Consider the following 19,828-nt stretch of genomic DNA (forward strand, 5'->3'; position numbering starts at 1 on the left):
GAAAAAAATGTGACAATGAATATATGTATGTTCACGTATAACTGAAAAATTGTGCTCTACACTGGAATTTGACACAACATTGTAAAATGACTATTACTCAATAAAAAAAATTAAAAAAAAAAAAAAAAGAAACAATTGTGCTCATTCCGATGGATCCCCTAGTATTGCTAAGGTTTTCCATTGGCACCAGCAGCCCTGTGTCTGGACTCCATGATTCTAGACTTACTAGTGCTTGCAAGCCTCAGTTACCAAGGTCCCTCACACTTGCGGCTGCAAACACTTCTTACATAATTTTATAAAGATACACATCCCTGGCTCCTCTTCTGCAGTATTTTGCTCAGCTTTTCAAGGCCTTAGGCACATGAAAGTATTATATTTTCCTGAACAAAGCTGCCAGGCCAGGACCTAGGCCCAAACTGGCAGCAGCAATGGCAACTGCAGTGCAAAAGCAGTGGCCATGGCAGAAGTGGGCTCAGCCATGTGAGAAAGGAGGTTTCTGCACAAAGGCATCACTGGGATGCATGGTAGGAGGCTCTTGCTCATCAGTCCCTAGAGCCTCACTGTGGCATCTGCACAAATATTAACTCTGGCCTGAGGCTGGGATAGTAACTGCTGGAATACAAGCAGTAAACTTTGTAATAAGCAGTAAGCTTATTACAAAACAAAACCATACAAGAAAGCATGTCAGGGAGTCATTACAATCTTTTAAAGAGTTTAGAATCTCAGGTTTTGAAAACTGCTTTAACATTGCAAAGCACATATCCATAGACTTAGAAATAGAAAATAAATTTAAATATTGTGGTATTTGACAGAAAGGTACATTGCTTAAATACAAAGCTTCAGATGAAGCAATTTTTAATGAGGAGGGCAATTTAAAAAATTCTTTCTTACTTGTAGTTAAAGATGCATTGATAGAATACATAAACCAGCATTTTGAACTTTATACAAATCATGAAGCCACATTTGGTTTCTTGTTTAACCTCCACAAGTTATAGGAAATGTCAGTGGAAATATTAAAATAGCACTGTATAAATATACATTTTAAATTAAATTTCAACTTACACAAAACTGACGTGTATGAAGAATAAAATATTTTTAGAAAAATTGTTCCATGAGACTCAGCTCTACATGCACTAAAATTTTTATTTCAAAATAACTTATCAGAAATTTATCCCAAATGCTGTCACAGGCTATAAAATATCCTTAACAGCTCCAAAAATGGCATCAGCAGAAAGACTCTTTTAAATTATTTTAAATTATCAAAAACTATTTGCAATCTTTTATTTTCCAAGAGCAACTAATATCTCTTTCAATTGTATCAATTGAAAATAAAATCACTACAAGTATATATTTAATGACCTATTAAATAAATTTGCATAAAACAAAGCCACAAAATTATGACTAATCAAGATATCATACTGATAAAGTATTATTTATTATATTATATAAAGTTATGAGACCAAAAATATTTTTTCCATTTTGTAAGTTATACTGTTATGCATATATCACTATTACTTTTGTTGTATTTTATAAGTAACAAAGTATTTTTAAAGGAATAAATTTATTTGTAACACTTTTAATAGCATTTTATTCCTGTTTTTTCAACAGGAGCCTGTATTTTCATTTTGCACTGGGCCCATCAAATTATGTAGCTTGCCCTGTTCACAGAAAAGAATATTTTTATATGTCTCACCTGGTTAAAGGGAACAGCTATATTTATACATGTAATCAAGGCCTTTAAAGCTGTTTCTAGCACTGTTACATGGGAGTAGGAAAAGTTACAACTCTTAGAAATGTTCAACCAATTCCTGCAAGCTCAGTATTACAGAAGATTCTAGTTGGGCGGGATGAGGGTGGGGGGACCTTAAAGATGAACAATTCCCTTACATAGACAGCAAAACTGAGGCACCAAACTGAATGTTTCAAGGTCACAAGTAATTTAGAGTCAGACTTGAGATTAAATCTGAAGTCTCTCAGATCTACCTGGTACAATTTCTACCACCAGTTCTTTCTGATTGTGTCAGTAAGGGTCCAGCAAATCAGAAAGTGCTCTATGCATTTCAAACAGGATAATATGAGTGATGACCACCAAAGGCCCATTCAAAGGGCTGGAGCAATGGAAGGAAATGCAGTTATTGCTGGAGGAGAGATAACCTGCCTTCTCCCTTCCTCCCCTCCTGCCTTTCATCTTTCGCTATAGATTCCCATTAGCAGAACTGAGCTTTAAGCCAGCTGACAGAAGGACATGGAAAATTCAGTCTGTAAAAGTCAGAGTCAGCCCCCTGTGATATTGAGCAGAATATGGAAAAGGTAAGAAGTGAATTTGAAAGCAAACAAGCAAATGACTGACACACTGAATAAGCCAGGGCTAACAACTTCTTCAGGCCTGAGTGCTACCCAAAAATAAAAAGGGCTGGCAGCCAGATATTACTGACAGTCCTCAATTACTGAGACAATGCATGTAAAGCCCTTAGCACAGTGCATGGTATATAGTAAATGGAGGTTACATCATCATCATCATCATCATTACTATCACTATTAGTACTATTAAATGGGAAGAGGTTTAAAAAATGATAAAGGAATCAGGAGAGTTTGCCAAAGGATGTTGAGACCACCACCCAACATGTGAGATAAAAAGACAAAGCTAAATGTATTGCTGGTCAGGCACAGTCTCTCCAAGTAGAGCAAACTGCTGACCTTACATAAGGTCTTTGTTTGGTGGGAGCATGGAGTACCAGGAGTCATCAGATTGTCAGGGGTGTAAGTGGGTGGACATCATCTGTTGTCCATAGTTACCCAGGTGAGGCTGTTGTTTGATTAGTCGGCACTCAGAGTTGTGTTTATTGGAGTTAGCCTGTCCCTGATAGGCTGATGTCATGAGGGGCATACTGAGACAAGTTATTCTTGATCGATTAAATGAGTTTAAAACTGGTTTTTGTGGATACTTGTTACCTTTGCTACAGCAAAGTCAGCCTTTTTCTAAGTTTATACAGGAACTTCTTTATTTTCCATCCTTCCTTTTGATTCTCATTCAATCAAAGCTTCAGGGGAGACCTTCAGGGATTGTGCAGATTTTTACCACAGCTGTTAATTTTCCTTGAAGGTGAGGTTTCATCAGTGGAAATTTTATTTTCAGTTTGAAAGTCTGTGGACATGATTTCATTCTGATTTGTTTGTTTGTTTTGTCTTTGAATCTTTTTTTTTAACATTTTTTATTGATTTACAATCATTTTACAATGTTGTGTCAAATTCCAGTGTAGAGCACAATTTTTCAGTTATACATGTACATACATATATTCATTGTCACTTTTTTTCTCTATGAGCTACCATAAGATCTTGTATATATTTCCCTATGCTATACAGTATAATCTTGTTTATCTATTCTACAATTTTGAAATCCCAGTCTATCTCTTCCCACCCCCCGCCCCCTTGGCAACCACAAGTTTGTATTCTATGTCTGTGAGTCTTTTTCTGGTTTGTATTTATGCTTTGTTGTTGTTGTTGTTGTTGTTGTTTTTTAGATTCCACATATGAGTGATCTCATATGATATTTTTCTTTCTCTTTCTGGCTTACTTCACTTAGAATGCATTCTCCAGGAACATCCATGTTGCTGCAAATGGCGTTATGTTGTCGGTTTTTATGGCTGAGTAGTATTCCATTGTATAAATATACCACTTCTTCTTTATCCAGTCATCTGTTGATGGACATTCAGGCTTTTTCCAAGTCTTGGCTATTGTAAATAGTGCTGCTATGAACATTGGGGTGCAGGTGTCATTCTGAAGTAGGGTTCCTTCTGGATATATGCCCAGGAGCGGGATTCCTGGGTCATATGGTAAGTCTATTCCTAGTCTTTTGAGGAATCTCCATGCTGTTTTCCACAGTGGCTGCACCAAACTGCATTCCCACCAGCAGTGTAGGAGGGTTCCCCTTTCTCCACAGCCTTTCCAGCATTTGTCATTTGTGGACTTTAAAGTGATGGCCATTCTGACTGAGGTGTGAGGTGATACCTCATTGTAGTTTTGATTTGCATTTCTTTGATAATTAGTGATATTGAGCATTTTTTCATGTGCCTATTGATCATTTGTATTTCTTCCTTGGAGAATTGCTTGTTTAGGTCTTTTGCCCATTTTTGGATTGGGTTGTTTGTTTTTTCTTATTAAGTCATATGAGCTGCTTATATATTCTGGAGATCGAGCCTTTGTCGGTTTCATTTGCAATAATCTTTTCCCATTCTGTAGGTTGTCTTTTTGTTTTACTTATGGTTTCCTTTGCCGTGCAGAAGCTTGTAAGTTTAATTAGGTCCCATTTGTTTATTCTTGCTTTTATTTCTATTGCTTAAGTAGACTGTTCTAGGAGAACATTTTTGAGATGTATGTCAGATAATGTTTTGCCTATATTTTCCTCTAGGAGGTTTATTGTATCTTGTCTTATGTTTAAGTCTTTGATCCATTTTGAGTTTATTTTTGTGTATGGTGTAAAGGAGTGTTCTAGCTTCATTGCTTTACATGCTGCTGTCCAGTTTTCCCAACACCATTTACTAAAGAGACTGTCTTTATTCCATTGTATATTCTTGCCTCCTTTGTCGAAGATTAGTTGACCAAAAGTTTGTGGGTTCATTTCTGGGCTCTCTATTCTGTTCCATTGGTCTATTGAATCATTTGTTGAATCATCCGTCAGGACAGTGGCTGCACTAAAGTATTTAAGACTCTGGAATATACACATTTAACAACAGTGAGACAAGTGAGTATAACTGGAAGGGACTGGAAGGCATTTCAAAACCATGATCCCAAATTTGCCAGACCTGATCATGAAAAAAGTCTCAAAGATTCTCGAGTTTGTTTTAGATAGCTAGGTTGCCTTTCCTTTAGCTTAGACATGGAGGGTCAAGGGTCTGGGACCATCTTATCAGGATGATTCTGTTTCAGTATTCCTCTTGAGATTGCAGTCAAGACATCAGCCATGGTACAGTTTGCTGAAGGCTTGAATAAGGTTGTAGGATTTGCCCCAAGAATACTCACTCACATGGCTGTTGACTGGAGCCCATGGTTTCTCACTGACCATTGGCAGGATATTTCAGTTCTTTGCCACACGGACCTCTCTATTGGACTGCTCACAACATGGAAGCTAACTTCCCCCATAGGGAATGATATTAGAGACAGCAAGGCATCTTTTATAACCTAACTTTGGAAGTGACATACCCTCACTATTGCCTTATTCTATTGTTCACATAGGCCAACCTTGATACAATGTAGGAGGGGTACAGTCTACAAGGGAAATATACAAAGGCATGAATATCAAGAAGTGAGAACTATTAGGGACCATCTTGGATACTGGCCACCACAAGAATCATGCCCTTGGAATGGCCTAACTAATAATTCAACAGAATAATTATATTGGTCCTGGACTGGCAGTGAGAAGCCTGATTCCTTTTATAGAAAAAAGAGCAAAAAGCTGTACACGAGATAACTTGACTTTGATGGAGCTGCAAACATATTATCTCTGAGTATTGTATGACAAAAAAATTACTGTTTTCATTTTTCAATTTCCCTAGTGCACGGACATTTTTCCTTCATTTATGTATTGTATGCACAGAATATGATTACTGGTAAAGTTAGAGCAGTATACTCATATCATTTATTAAAATGGCTGAACTAAAAATAGCTTGGATGAGCTGAATTATAACGTTATGATGATAATTATTTAGGCCAAAGGTCAGCAAATTTCCTCTGTAAAAGGCTAGATATTAAATATTTTTGGCTTTGTGAGCCATACATTCTTTGTCACAACTTATCAACTCTGCTGCTATAGTGCAAAGGCAACCATAGACAATGTGTTAAAGAATGACTGCGACTGTTTTCCAATAACTTTATTTTACAAAGTTCCACTTTATTTACAAAAATAGGTGGCAGGCCAGATTTGCTCTGGAAGCCATTCTTTACGAACCCCGGTCTAGACAGGGCAAGTCATTATTACTAGGAAGGGAACTATCAGAGGCTAAGTCAGTAGAATACCTTAAACCACTAAAGGAGAAAGGTGTTACAATATGGCAAACTTATCCAGACTGTGACAAACTGGTTCATAAATTTTAGCAAATGTCAATTTGAGGTTTCCTCTCGTGCCATAGATCTGTTTTTGCTGGATCTTATCCTTACGGATCTCAAAACAGATCATTCTCAGTGTTTCTTTTAAGAACTTGGGGGTCCAGATTTTGTGTATCTATTATGGCATTCTTTAACTTCCCTGTGAACTTACTATTATTCTGTTGTTGTTGTTTATATGAAGTCCTTGTTTAAGGACTTTTGCCAGTCTATCTAGTTTGCTATTCTGGTAAAATACTTTAATAGTACTTCTGAAATATTTCTAAGGTATCTACAGCATGATGTACTAACTTCTATAATACTTCTTTTACCTTGAGTTTCAACTTTTATTACAGCAATTATTTTAGGTATCACAAAGGCACTCAGTAAGTAATGTATTTATTATTTATTTTTAAAGAGTACCTAAGATTTTAAAACCTTTTTTTCTATAGCAGTTTTAAAAAGTGAGTTATTTTGAAAGAATACCAGCGATTAATTTATATATTTACAATTTTATTTTAGTAATTTGAAATGCCCTAGAGAAGGTCACAGTTCAGTCATTTGAACAGTTTGAACAATTTGGTAAGGAACTGGATTTTATGAGAGGGAACGTTCTACTCACTATTAAACAAGTCTGGTCTTCTTGTGCGTGGTTAAAAAAAAAACAACACATAACATATAATTTACCATCTTAACTATTTTTAACAGTTCAGTAGTGTTAAGGATATTCATAGATCTCCAGAACTTTTTGATCTTGCAAATCTGAAACTCATACCCATTATAACAACAATTTCCTTTTTCCTTCTCCCCCCAACCTCTAGTAACCACCATTCTACTTTCTGTTTGTATGAACTTGACTACTTTAGATCTCATTTAAGTGTAATCACACAATATTTGTTATTTTGTGACAGGATTATTTCATTTAGCATAATGTCCTCAAGGTTCATCCATGTTATAGTATGTGACAGGATTTCTTTCCTTTTTAAGGCTGAGTAATATTCGATTGTATATATATAGCACATTTTGTTTATCCATTTGTCTGTTGATGGGCACTTGGATTGCTTCTACCTTTTAGCTATTGTGAATAATGCTATTATGAAATGGGTATGCAAATATCACTTTGAGATCTTGCTTGCAATTCTTTTGGATATATACCCAGGAATGGGATTGCCAAATCATATGATAGTTCTATTTATAATTTTTGAGGAATCTCCATATTGTTTTCCCTAGCAGTTGTATTATTTTATACTCCTACCAACAATGCACTGAGTTTCAATTTCTCTACATTTTCACCAGCACTTGTTATTTTCTATTTTTTAAATTTATATTTGTCATTATAATAGAGGTAAGGTGATATCTAATTGTGGTTTCGATTTGCATTTCTCTGTGATGATCATAATTAGTGACACTGAGCATCTTTTATACATGCTTGTCATGCATTTATATATTATCTTTGGAGAAATATCTATTTAAGTCCTTTGTCCATTTTTTAATCAGATTATTTGACTTTTTGTTGTTTAGTTGTAGGTGTTCTTTATATATTCTGGATCTTAATTCCTTATCAGATATGTAATTTGCAAATATTTTTTCCCTTTTCACTCTGCTGATTGTGTTCTTTGGCGCACAAAAGTTTTTAAGTTTGATGTAGTCCCACTTGTCTATTTTTCATTTTGCTGCCCGTGACTTTTCTTGTGTCATATCCAAGAAACTCTTGCCAAGACCAATGTCATGAAGCTTTTTCCATAAGTTTTCTTCTAGGGATTTTAGTTTTAGGTCTTCTATTAGTTCATTAATACATTTTTGTGTTAATTTTTGTATATGGTGTACAGTTAGGGCCTAACTTGACTCCTTTGCATGTGGATATCCAGTTTTTCCAAAACCATTGGTTGAAGAGATTGTCCTTTCCCCATTGAATGGTCTTGGCACCCCTGTTGAAGATCACTTGACCATATACATGAGAGTTTATTTCTGGAATCTTTATTCTAGTCCATTGGTAGGTTTTTTTGCTATAAAACCCATCAACAAATAATATTGTCAGTATTGGAGCAACAAAGAATATTAAGTCAGCAGCTGATACTGGAGTGAGCAAAAATTCTGTTCTGGTCATTAAATTTTAGAAACATAATCAGACTCTATTGGGTAAGGGTTGTAGAGGTGCCGGAATAGAGTGTTTCACCAAAGGATAATAATATGAGAAGAAGAAAATATCAGTATTTATAACTTATTAATTAACTAGTATAAATATGATAGGTGTTTTTCATTTGCAATAAAGAGTTACTATATATGCTAACATTGGATTTAAAGGTAACCACAGTACAAGATCTGAAGATTTTTTTCACGTATTTAGTTGAGGCCCGTAATCGTTCTGAGGAACTCAGCTTAGTAATGGCTACTGAATTAAGGGACTGGCTTTATAATAGGCAATAGGTCTTAAGCATGTGCCATGTTGGTGAGTTAAGACCTTTAGAGCATGGTCTAACTTTCTCATGTTTGTACAAAAAAAGAAAAGTTTATATAATCCAGGAAGACTTTTAAGGGCTCTGTTTTAATTAATCTGCCTGTGTTCATAGACTCTTTTGCCCATTGGGATTCTGGGACCAGTTATTTCTTCAGTGATTTCTTAGGTCATACATAGTGGAGGTATATTATTAGCCCTATCAGCTATAATTTTGTTGTGTGTCAGAAAATTTCTGGGATTTTAAAAAGTAATCCTTTTACAGTTCATTTTATCTAGTGGCTCCATTTGCAAAGTAAATCCCTACCTATTAAATTTGCATGAATTGTGTCACAGAGAAGAAAGGAATGCCCTGCTGATCATGATTCCAAAGTATCAATTACAGGTTGAGACTCAGGAAAGGACTTAGGATTCTTAGAAATTTTCATTATTTTAGGGCTTTCAATAAGCCAAGGTACATAAACCTTGTTTTTCCTCACACCTTCCAAAATTTACTATATACCCTCAAATTTGTCTTTTGTTATATTCTTTCACCACATGGCACAGTCATTTTTACTTTAAGTTAAAATTTTTCTCTTTTTTTTTTGTATTGAAAGTCTTTCTTAGTTTTCAAACATCTTTAAGATTTTGTTCTTAGGGATCTGGTGTTCTATAGTAAGGAGATTAAGGGTAAACATGATAGCTCCATAGCAACAAAAAAGCTGTATTAGTCCTTTTGAGAGTTTAGAAGAAGGAAAGGGAAGTGCTGGGTTTAATGTCGCCCTGGAGCAGCAACAATGGACACATGTTGGATAATTGTCCTTCTATGTCTTAGCCCATATGGAACATTAATTCTTTCAATTACCATTGTATTTGCAATATCTACAGGTTTTCCTATCCACAGGCTCCCAATTTTTAGAGAACAAAGACTTTTTAGTTATTTTTTAACTAGTGAGCCAAACATTACTGAGTTTCAGCTTATTTACTTCCTAAGGCTCCGGCAATATTTCCTACATTGGAATTTTATATTTTACTTTCTTTTTTATTATTAAACTCCTTATTTCAGATTTGATCCCATTTATGACAAGAGAAGATACATCTCTCTAATTGTGGGTTTACTCCAGCTTCTAGAATATTTCCTGAAGTATATTTTTCATTTTTGTTTTGTTTACAATTTGAACCTTTTTTCAATTTTTTTCCCTTTAAATAATTATTTCTAAAGTTGTCTAACTGTAGTCAATTTTTCATTTTTATTGCTCTCTTAATACAAATTCTTTTGTTTATATAACTGGGTGATTTAAATCTTTTCTATCTTTCTGCTTATTAAGCATCTTCCCTATGTGAGATGCTAAGCATTAGATAAATTATTTGGTACAAATATGTAATAGAGGAAATTAACTGTGTAACAAAATATTAAATTCTGTACCAAATATCTGCCTGTATTCCAAAGTTTAGGAAAATCCTTAATTATGTCCCTTAACTTGGCTCTATATAAGAATTTTAATTCAACCTTCTGGTCTAGAAATTTTATAACATAAACGTTCTTTCCCTGAGAAAACCCTGAAAAAAGAATAACTCATTTAGAAAGCCAAATAAAGCTGAGTCAAAAACAAAAGAGAAATGCAAAGTGAACACGTTTCAAAAGGTTTGAGAGAGATTGTCTTGCATTAAAATTTTTTTGAGGCCTTAGCATGACAAAGAAGTTGACTACTGATTATTTGGTATTTTGTCTTTTAATATTTTTAAAGTTCTTAATGATATTAATTTAAAGATTTGGACATGCTAAACTTGACATCATTATTTGAAGTCAAAAAAACTTGGGGGGCTGTTTATCAAGAAAAGTGCAAAAGTTAGATTACAGTGCTTCTTAAAGGAAATAGAAGCTCTTCCAGGAGGAGCAAGAGATTTTGGCATACATAAACCCGTAACACACAAGAAAGACAGACCACTGAAGTCAGTCTACAATGTGGGCTTTTGAAGGATATTAGGGTTCCCCAACCAAGTAGAGACTGGTAAGGGGCCATACCATCAACAACCTGACAATCCTTGACTCTTGAGCAAGGACAAAACAAAGTGAACAAATTAACAACAGAGGGTGCCTTCATGAAGGCTTCATAGGGGACCATAAACAAAATACGGCAAACTCTTTTTTTTACAAATTGATTGCTGGTCTAACAGATCTCTAATTATTAGCCCTTAAGTCTGGCTTGCATTGAATTAAAAACTTATCAGGCTTATCCTCCAACCTGTTCCCTATGGAACACTCCCTTACACATTCAAAAGAAACAAAACAACCCAGGACAAAGCAAAAACACATGAAACAAGACTTTGTACATAGAGATAAACAGCAGCAAAAGCAAGGCAAGCAGCAGGAGAATAAGTAGGTTAATGGCAACAAACAAACAAACAAAACCCCCAAAAAACCCAAACCCATTTCTCAAACGGCATACCTCTCCGAAACAAAAGGTCTAATGATCTCATACAAAGACCTAGGTCTAATTACTTGGCAAAAGTTATATCTCTAAACCAAAAGATCTCATTGCTCTGTACAAAGATCTAGGCCTAAAGAAAGACATATTTGGTTACAAATCCTAGAATAACAAAATAAAGTCAGCAACATGAACTCAATGTAAATAGTCAGAGATCAGATTATGGTTGAAAATGACTCACTTGACAACATATCTGAAGAGTAAACAGAATTTTGGCACAAGGTGTCCTATGAGTGTACCTGTTGGCCTCAGAGTTTCCTGGAATGCTGCCAAATGAGGGTCTTCAAAATAATCTCAGTGGAACCTCCAAAACTGTCCAATGAGACCATCACTCAACATCTGAAATAAAAAGACAAAGCTAATTTATTGCTTGTCATAGTAAGAGATGCTAGTCAGACACAGTCTTTTCAAGCAGAACACATTGCCAGTCTTATACTATGTAAGAACTTAGGGAAGCACAAAGTTCAGAAATCGGTGAACTCTCAGAGGTATAACTGGGTTGACATCATCTGTAGAAGTGTGGTTACTCAAGTGAGACTACTGTTGGTTGGGTACCTCTCAGAGACATGCTGTTGGAGGGAGTCTGTCCCTGACAGACTGACTTTCAGAAGTGAGAGCTTGACCAGAGGGGCTAAGTTGTAAAAGCGTGTTTACCAAAGTGAGTTATATGACAGAATAGGCTTAAAATCAATTACTGTGGCTGCTTATTTCATGGCTTCATAATAATCAGTCGTTGCCTACATTTGTAAGAACTTTTTATTCTCAAGTTAAAAAATAAGCTAAAGGAAGAAAAGTAAGAGAACTATTGGAAGTTACTCATGGTATCAAAAATGGTAAAACTGACCACTCCAGAACAGGTGCTATCCTTTGAATTAGATGACAAAGTCTTTGGTATAAGTGAGATTTCTGTGTGTATGGCTGCATTTTATATGGTTGAGCCAGCAGAAGAAGGAAAAAAGGGATACTTCTGGAAGAAGAGCTGCAATTGCAGAAATCAGTTTATATTTAGATAATTTCAAATTTTCATTCCCTACTGGAATTAGCATTTATTGTATATAATAGTCCCTTTTAGTAAATATAAATGTACATGTAAAACATACATGTACATTTGTTGAGGGAGTATTCTCTATTCCACTTTTACACTACCTTACTTGGTTTTTCTTCTTTATTTCATCATACAGCAAGGCTCTCTTTACAGAACTTCATAAATCCACTATTTTTTTTCATATTCAAAATGGTAAGCCACTTCTAGATTTAATTTATGATACCCTCTTCATTTCCAAGGCAACTGGTTATAATGCTATTTGTAACCAGAGAGTTAGAACTTCATCATAGAACTAAACATTAGAGAAAGTAAATCTAAATTTATTTTTGGAAAAGAAGAGGAAGGAAAGATAGTATTGGTATGATCAACAGCTTGATTTCTGGATTCAGACAGATCTGGGATTAAGTCCTGCCTCTTCCATTTATGAATTGTGTGACCTGGGGCAAGTTACTCAACTTCTCCAAGCTTCTGTGTTCTCATCTGTGACGTGGTGATAATAAATAATACCTATTTTTACAGCTGTTGAGAGAATTAAAAGCAATAAATTATGTAGAGAGTTTAGCATAGTTACTGGCACATGGTAGACATCTATTAAATGGGATGTATTATTTTTATAATTAATAGGAAAAAATATGAAAAGACATGCTAAAATATATAATTTCTCTTTATCTTGTTTCTTCTTCTGCTTCTGTGTAAATAAAATTGCTTTTAATATTTTGAAACTCTTTTACTAACATTTACAGCACAAAACCCTACTTAGATCTTCACAGCCCTTTAAGGTAAGAAATATGTTGATAACTAAGTGAATATATTTATGGTAAGAAACAGCTTTACTTGGGTGAAGTAACAAGGGTGAGAGCATGAGGTCAAAGTAATGTATGAGTTCATTAAATGTAGCTGAAGTATCCAGGGAAGATGGTAATTTATATGCTTAAAGAACTTTCATTCCAGCCACATTCAGTCCATTTAATGGCATAATATATGGAGCCACGAGCTGCTGCAGCAGAAAATAATAAAGTGCCCAATCGGGACAGGGCCTCCTGATCTTTATGAATGGCTCAAAGATATAGGGACACAGAAAGGGTTTGCAAAAGGACAAGTAACACTTTTGTGAAATTGGTGTCCTGTACTATTGCACCCTGGGAAAACAAAAGTTCTGAACAACTCTCGTTGAATCTATTGAATGAATATATAACCATTCCCCTTGTGGAACGTGTAGTTTTGCCCCAATTTTTTTTTTTTTTACATTATAAATGATGATGCTACAAGCATCTTTTTATATAGCACTTTTTCCTTTTCATTGAAACATCATGATGCAGTGATTATAAATACAGTCCCAGGAGCTTCAAATCTCAGCTCTGCCATTGGCCATGTAATCTTAAGCAATTTATTTAAACTTGGTGTCCCTCAGTTTCCTCATCTATAGAACGGGGAAAATAAAAGTACCTACTTCATATAACTGCAATGAAGATTAAACGAGTTAATATACATCAAGCACTTAGAAAAGTGACTGGTGTGAAGTAAGCATTCTAGATGGTGATTACTATTAACAGTGAAATTTTGTCTTAGGATGAATCTTCAGTTGTCAAAGGGCATTTATATTTTTCTGCTGTCAATATTTAATGCTAAGTCACTTTTTAAGAATTAAATTAAGAATTTAAGATTTAAGAATTAATTTATAACAACAATGGCAATGGCAATGCTTCTTTTTCCATAACCTCTTTCAAATGTTATGATTTTTGTTATGCTTCTCTGATACACACTTTTAAATTCATTAAGTGAGAGATATTAGCTTATTGTTGTTTTAGGAAAATTTACTTAATTGCTACTGAAAGTATTTTAGAGGGGCGGTAATTAGGTTTATTTATTTATTTACTTTTCAATTTTTTTTTTTTAATGGAGGTACTGGAATTGAACCCAGGACCTCATGTGTGCTAAGTGTGCACTCTACCACTGAGCTATACCCTCCCCTCTGAAGGCATATTTTTAAGTTTTCTCTTATTGGAATGCTATTAGTGTCCTTTTGTTCTTTAGGGATTTGGTGTTGGGCTTTAGCTTTCACTAAAGACTGGTGTACTTAAAATTTCATTAGCTCACTTGGCATATTTAGTACAAGTAATTTCCTCAGTCTGCTTTATTTTTTAGCTTTCTTTATTGATTTTCATTTTATAGATATTTAAATGTTTACATAGTAACATATATCCATCTATTATTTTTTCATTTCTCTGTTTCCTCTCCTATTTCCCTTTGCATCTCCTTACAATTTGATTTGTTAATATTTAACTTCCAGGAGTCTTCTCCTAAAGGGCAAGGACTCTGTTAGTCATCAGTGTATCTACATGCCTGGCCCAGTCCCAGCACATAAAAGGCAACCAATAAATATTTGTGGGATGGATGAATAAGTAAAGGAACAACTGACTTGGCCTCAGTAATCCACAGACCACACAAATGTGGGATTACATAACAAGGTCACATTTTCTTTAATAGCCAAAGTACAAAAACCATGAATCTGCATCCATAAGCTGTAAGAAACCCATTCTTCCTGTAGATTTCCCTCCCATAGACCTATTACACATTCCATAAATCAGTTTTCCTGATCATTTGTCACCACTATTGGAGTCTAGCAGGTCACTCCTGCCATCTGATAACCAGCTTCTCCAGAATACTACTCTACCCAACTAGTTTCTCTCCTAGCATGGACACAGATTTCCTTTAATTCTCCAAGGCATAGCAAAAGTAAAACAATTAACAAAATACACTGTAGATTCAGGGATGAAATAACAACAATACAGTGTACTACTGCTCGGGGGGAGGGGATAGCTCAAGTGGTAGTGCGTATGCTTAGCATGCATGAGGTCCTGGATTCAATCCCGAGTACCTCCTCTAAAAAATAAACAAGCCTAATTACCTTCCCTCCCCCACAAAAAAAACCCAGTAGCTCAGTGTACTACTGCTAGAAGGAGTTAGAACACCCAATGTGGCAGTGCATTTCCCAGATCTGAGTAATTTTGTCCTAACACTATATGAAGGGCACTAATGGTCCAATCTAAGTATTAGTGTACTGAGTCCAGTCCTAATGACTCCCTTTCCCACTTTTTATCTCCAGCATAAAGAGATCAGGTCTATACAACCTCTTGGCACAGTCCAGTATGACAATCTCTTGTAAGCAATTAGTTGAACAAAACACATACACTCTATCTAATCTTTCTCTTTCTTCCTTTTCTTTTCTTTTCTATTCTATTCTATCTTTTCCAAAATTAACAATACTTTACAAGGACAGTTCAGCCTAAATCCATATTCCATGGTGCTACAGTTTGAATGTTTGAATCTCCTCAAAATTTATATGTTGAAATCTTAATACCCAATGTGATGGTATGAGGAGGTGGAGGCTTTGGGAAAGTGCTTAAATTATGGAGGAGCCTTCATAAATGGAATTAGTGCCTTATCAAAGAGGCTTCAGAGATATCCCTAGCCCCTTCCACAATATGAAGATACAATGAAAGTGAAAGGGAGCAGGACCCTGTGGGCACCCCCAACCCCTGCCTCTTGTTCATAGAAAACCTGAAGCCTCCCAGGCTTCCCGGAGTCATAGAAGAGCAGGCTCAAGCAGTTGATTAGGACAAGCCTGCAGACACTGGGGAATGGTGATGACTCAGACAACCTATCTCAACGATTAACTGAGATTATTCTGTCATTTCCCTATAAAACCTTCATGGCTGAATAGACTCTTTGGAGACGGTTTTTTGAGGGGGATGCTGGGTGTACTAGATTGCAGGCATTCTAATTAAAAGCAACGCTCCTTTTTGTTACCAAGGCTAATGCCCCCAGGATCATACCCCTGCCCCTCCCTCAATTAGAAACCAATTACTCTTATCTAAGTCTCAGGAGGCAGCTGCAAAAAAGAAACAAGAACTGGTTAGAACCTGCTCAGTCCAAGATGGTGAAGGATTTGACTTCCAGTGGACCTTGAGCCTCATTATACACTCATTTTAAAATACTAACATGCTAAATGACACACCCACCAGCGCCATGACAGTTGATGACTGCCGTGACAATAACCAGACAAGGACTGAAAAACTCGATCTGATTGGTTCTATCACACCTGAAACGTTGACATGATGGTGGAAGACTCTCATAAAAGTCCACATAGCCCGACCGGGGCCAAAGCTGTTTGTACTTGTACCCATCTTGGTTGATGACTCCCCACTCAAGCACCTCTTCCTCACCAGGTGCTTTTCTTCCCTTCTTCCTGCTCAAGCACTTTCCTTCCATTTCCCCTTCTAAGCGGCTGTTTACTTCATCCCTCTGCTGTGTGAATTCTTTCACTGCCAGAGGCAAGAACCCGCATTTTGGTGGGCTTCCTAATTTAGGGATCCCTCCATCTGCTAACAAAAAGACGTCCACTGGAAAGAAAGCCCTCACCAAACCATGTTGGAATGGTGATCTCGGACTTTCAACCTCCAAAACTGTGAAAAATCAATTTCTATTGTTTATAAGCTACCCTGTCTGGTATTTTGTGTTAGCAGCACAAACAGACCAAGACATATTTCTCCCCTCTGATTCCGAAAGTACATACGCCGATCAGTAAACCCAATTTACACTTCTAAACCAAACTTGTCAGCTTATAGGACACTTCAATTTCCTCCATAAGCCACAACTGAGTACTTGTTCTACATTTGTGTAATTAAAAAGCTCCATTCTGGTGATTTTTCCAAAACAAAGGAAGTCTTTTCCAAATAATTGATGACTCCACCCTTATAAGAAGAAAACAGCTGGCAACTTTTCAATGATTTAATGTTAGTTTTCAAAAACAGTAAAGTCTTGATGGGCAGCTTCTTGCAGAAGGGATAAAAATATAGTGTGAGGTGAAGGTCTAAGTTGATTTTTCCTCATATAAATATCTGGTTTTCTTACTAATTCTTAAATCATGATTCCTTGCTCCATCATTTGGATAGATTGAGTTCATACATAAAACTTAAAATATATGCAAACTAGGTTTTCTATTCCTTTTCATTACCCTTTGTTTCATTTTTGAACTAATGCCATATCATTTCCATTCATTTACTTTAAAATTCTAGTACCTAGCAAAGATAGTTTCTCCTCATTGTTTTTTTTTTCGCATAGTGTAATATTTGATAATTCTGTCTATTTGTTTTTCCAAAACAGTTTTGTAATCATTTTACTGAGCTCTATAAAGTATTCTTTGGTTTTTAACGGGCATATGTTAAATCTGTACATTAATTAGGAAATATCTCTGCTAGCCACAGACATGCTGTCTCTGCATTCATTTGTTTTTTTTTAATTCTTTCATTAAAGTTTTTTTATAGTTTATTTTATGTGCCTTGAACATTTCAAATTAACTTCCACATATTTTATAATTTACTGCCATTATGAATAAGATCTCTTTCTAGTTACTATTTCTAGTTGGTTATTTAGGAAAGATAAACGTGTTTACAGATTTATCTTGTATTTTCCCATTTTACTGAATGCTTTTAATATCTTAAATAGCTTTTTGAAGGGTGGGAATGGCTTAATTTGTATCTTCTATTTCTTGAAATAACATTTTGTTTCCTTTTTCCCCTAATATTTAGTTTTCATTTCTTTTAGAGATCTTACTGTGATAAAAATAATTTCCAGCATTATATTGGAAAATAATAGTGAAAAAGAGCACCTTTGTTTTGTTCTCTTTTCTTAAAGGGAAATGTTGCTAGATTTGCTGTACCATTCATAAAGTGAACTTTTGGGTTTAAATTCTTAGTTTTTCCTTTTTTATGTCAAGAAAGAGCAACCCTATATCTCACTTTTAAGGTGTTTAAGACTGGATGTTGAATTTTATCAAATATCATTTGGGGTTTTTATTGATATGACTGATTTCAATATTGAAGTTATTGATACGTAGTTTTTATTTTGATAGTTTTCCTTTGAATCACTCGTTAATTCAGAGAGAATTTTCATGATTTCCTAATCTTATATACTCTCCCATCACTCTTTGTCACATCCCCTATTTTATTCTCTTTATGGCAGTTATCCCTATCAAGAATTATCCTGTTTATTTGTTTACATGTTTATTGACTGTCCCTTATGCATGGGGCCGTTACTGGTAATTTCTGCTTTGAAATTCTTACTGATCAGATCATCATTGCCATATTAAATCTGATATAACCTGATCTAGCATTATAGAATTCTCTTAAGAGCTGATGGAATCCAAAGCTGCTTCCTAAATCCTGGCTTTCCCTGCAGATCTATTTGCAAGTCACCTCTGGGCAGAACTGATCTTTCACTTGGGAGAAAGCACTGTGTGGAACTGATATTTCTCAATTTCTGAGCTTAAGTTTTGACCTACTGTTAACTTGCTGCCACTGGACACAGTGAGACTGGGGATTTATACATACTTTTACTCAGAGATTGTGCAAATAAGAACCCATCATCCTTAAATTTTTTTAGCAAAATATAAACTCTTCCTAAGCAAATAATAAGATCAAAATATCAGCACTAGATAAGAAGTAAAACTTGGATTTCAGCCCAATGTTTTCATTAATTTGCCATGTGACTTTGAGCAAGTTATTTATCCTTTTGGATTTCTTCTCTATAAAATGAGAGAACTGCATTCAATTTATCAATGTTTTCTAGCTGCAATTCCAGATGAACAGTTTATTAGAGAAAATGTATAAAATCAGTATTAATAAACTACTCTTTTTATATCTAAGTTGTTAAAATAAACCTTGGTAAACCTTCAGGTACTGCTGTTTTACCAGAACACATTGGTAGTTTGATGAGATTTTTGTGCCCAAGCATCAAATCATCTCTTCCAGTTAAATCCCATGAAGCAGATGATTTGGAGATACACTTCTCCAGTGGAAAACTCTGAGGTATTGTTACTGGCTCCTCTGCTTATTCTAGAAACTGCTCTTCCCTCTCTCTTTTCCCTTCTCATTACAATGCAACCACAACAGGGCAGCCCTATTGCAATGTGACCCCTTCCTATTAACTACAGTTAATCACTTGTGGGCCCCTCACTCAGTCAAGGCCAAAAAGTTCCACCCCCAGGAATTTAGGTTTACATAGGAAAAAAAGATGGAGAGACGGTCCCTAATGCTTGAAGCCATAAAATATAAACCTTGTGTGTCCCAGATGGCTGTATTTTCCCTGTGAAAGATGTCTGTAGAAATAAGAGGTGAGTAGAGAGTCTGACATTGCTGGTGCATAGATAAGCTGTAGGTTGCTCAACTCTTCTTTGGGAAATACTCCAGTATACATTCAATGAGTTCTTTTTGCCTTAGGTGGTTAAAATCTGGTTTGGTTGCCTTCTTCCCCAACCCCCAAATCTAAAGTAACACAACTATCCAAATAAATAGAACTCTCTCATCTTTAGATAATCTCCCTGCCAGGGATGATTACTTCTTTCACAGCCTTGTCCATCTCTATGATTTCTATAATACTGCCTTGAGTCATCTGCTCATATTACTCCTTTCTTTTATACTGAAAGATTTCCATTAGCTTACCTAGTAAAAGATGTACTTTCTCCAACTAAAATGGACCTGCGTGACCTGTGTGAGATATTTTCACCTTGTTTCTTTCACTTCTGAGCCATTCTTACTTTAGATTTTGTTGCACAGAGTACTACAGTTTTCTGTAAAATAAAATTCTATAGACACAGATCATTAAAATTTATATATATAATATATAATATATATGTATTTCTCTTGTACCTGTAACATGGGCCTTAATTTCATCTACTCAGATCTTGAGGTGAGAGGGAAAAAAATGTGTGATGTTTTATAA

At 35.4% G+C, this 19,828-nt stretch overlaps 1 protein-coding gene and 1 pseudogene across 7 annotated transcripts in view; both read right to left on the bottom strand.

Moving 5' to 3' along the window:
• The window catches only part of ZNF366 (zinc finger protein 366), a 287,106-nt gene that overhangs the window by 254,725 nt on the left and 12,553 nt on the right, over window positions 1-19,828 (bottom strand). For all 7 annotated transcript variants that reach the window (XM_074359602.1, XM_074359608.1, XM_074359606.1 and 4 more), the window contains one exon: window positions 11,241-11,340. The gene's annotated coding sequence lies outside the window, so the exon portion shown is untranslated. Of the gene's footprint in view, window positions 1-11,240; window positions 11,341-19,828 lie in introns of those variants that run through there.
• Window positions 1-19,828, bottom strand: part of LOC123611656 (large ribosomal subunit protein eL29 pseudogene) — a 110,940-nt pseudogene that overhangs the window by 78,807 nt on the left and 12,305 nt on the right.

The sequence above is a fragment of the Camelus bactrianus genome, chromosome 3 (assembly GCF_048773025.1).
Source record: "Camelus bactrianus isolate YW-2024 breed Bactrian camel chromosome 3, ASM4877302v1, whole genome shotgun sequence".
NCBI classification, from domain to species: Eukaryota; Metazoa; Chordata; class Mammalia; order Artiodactyla; family Camelidae; genus Camelus; species Camelus bactrianus.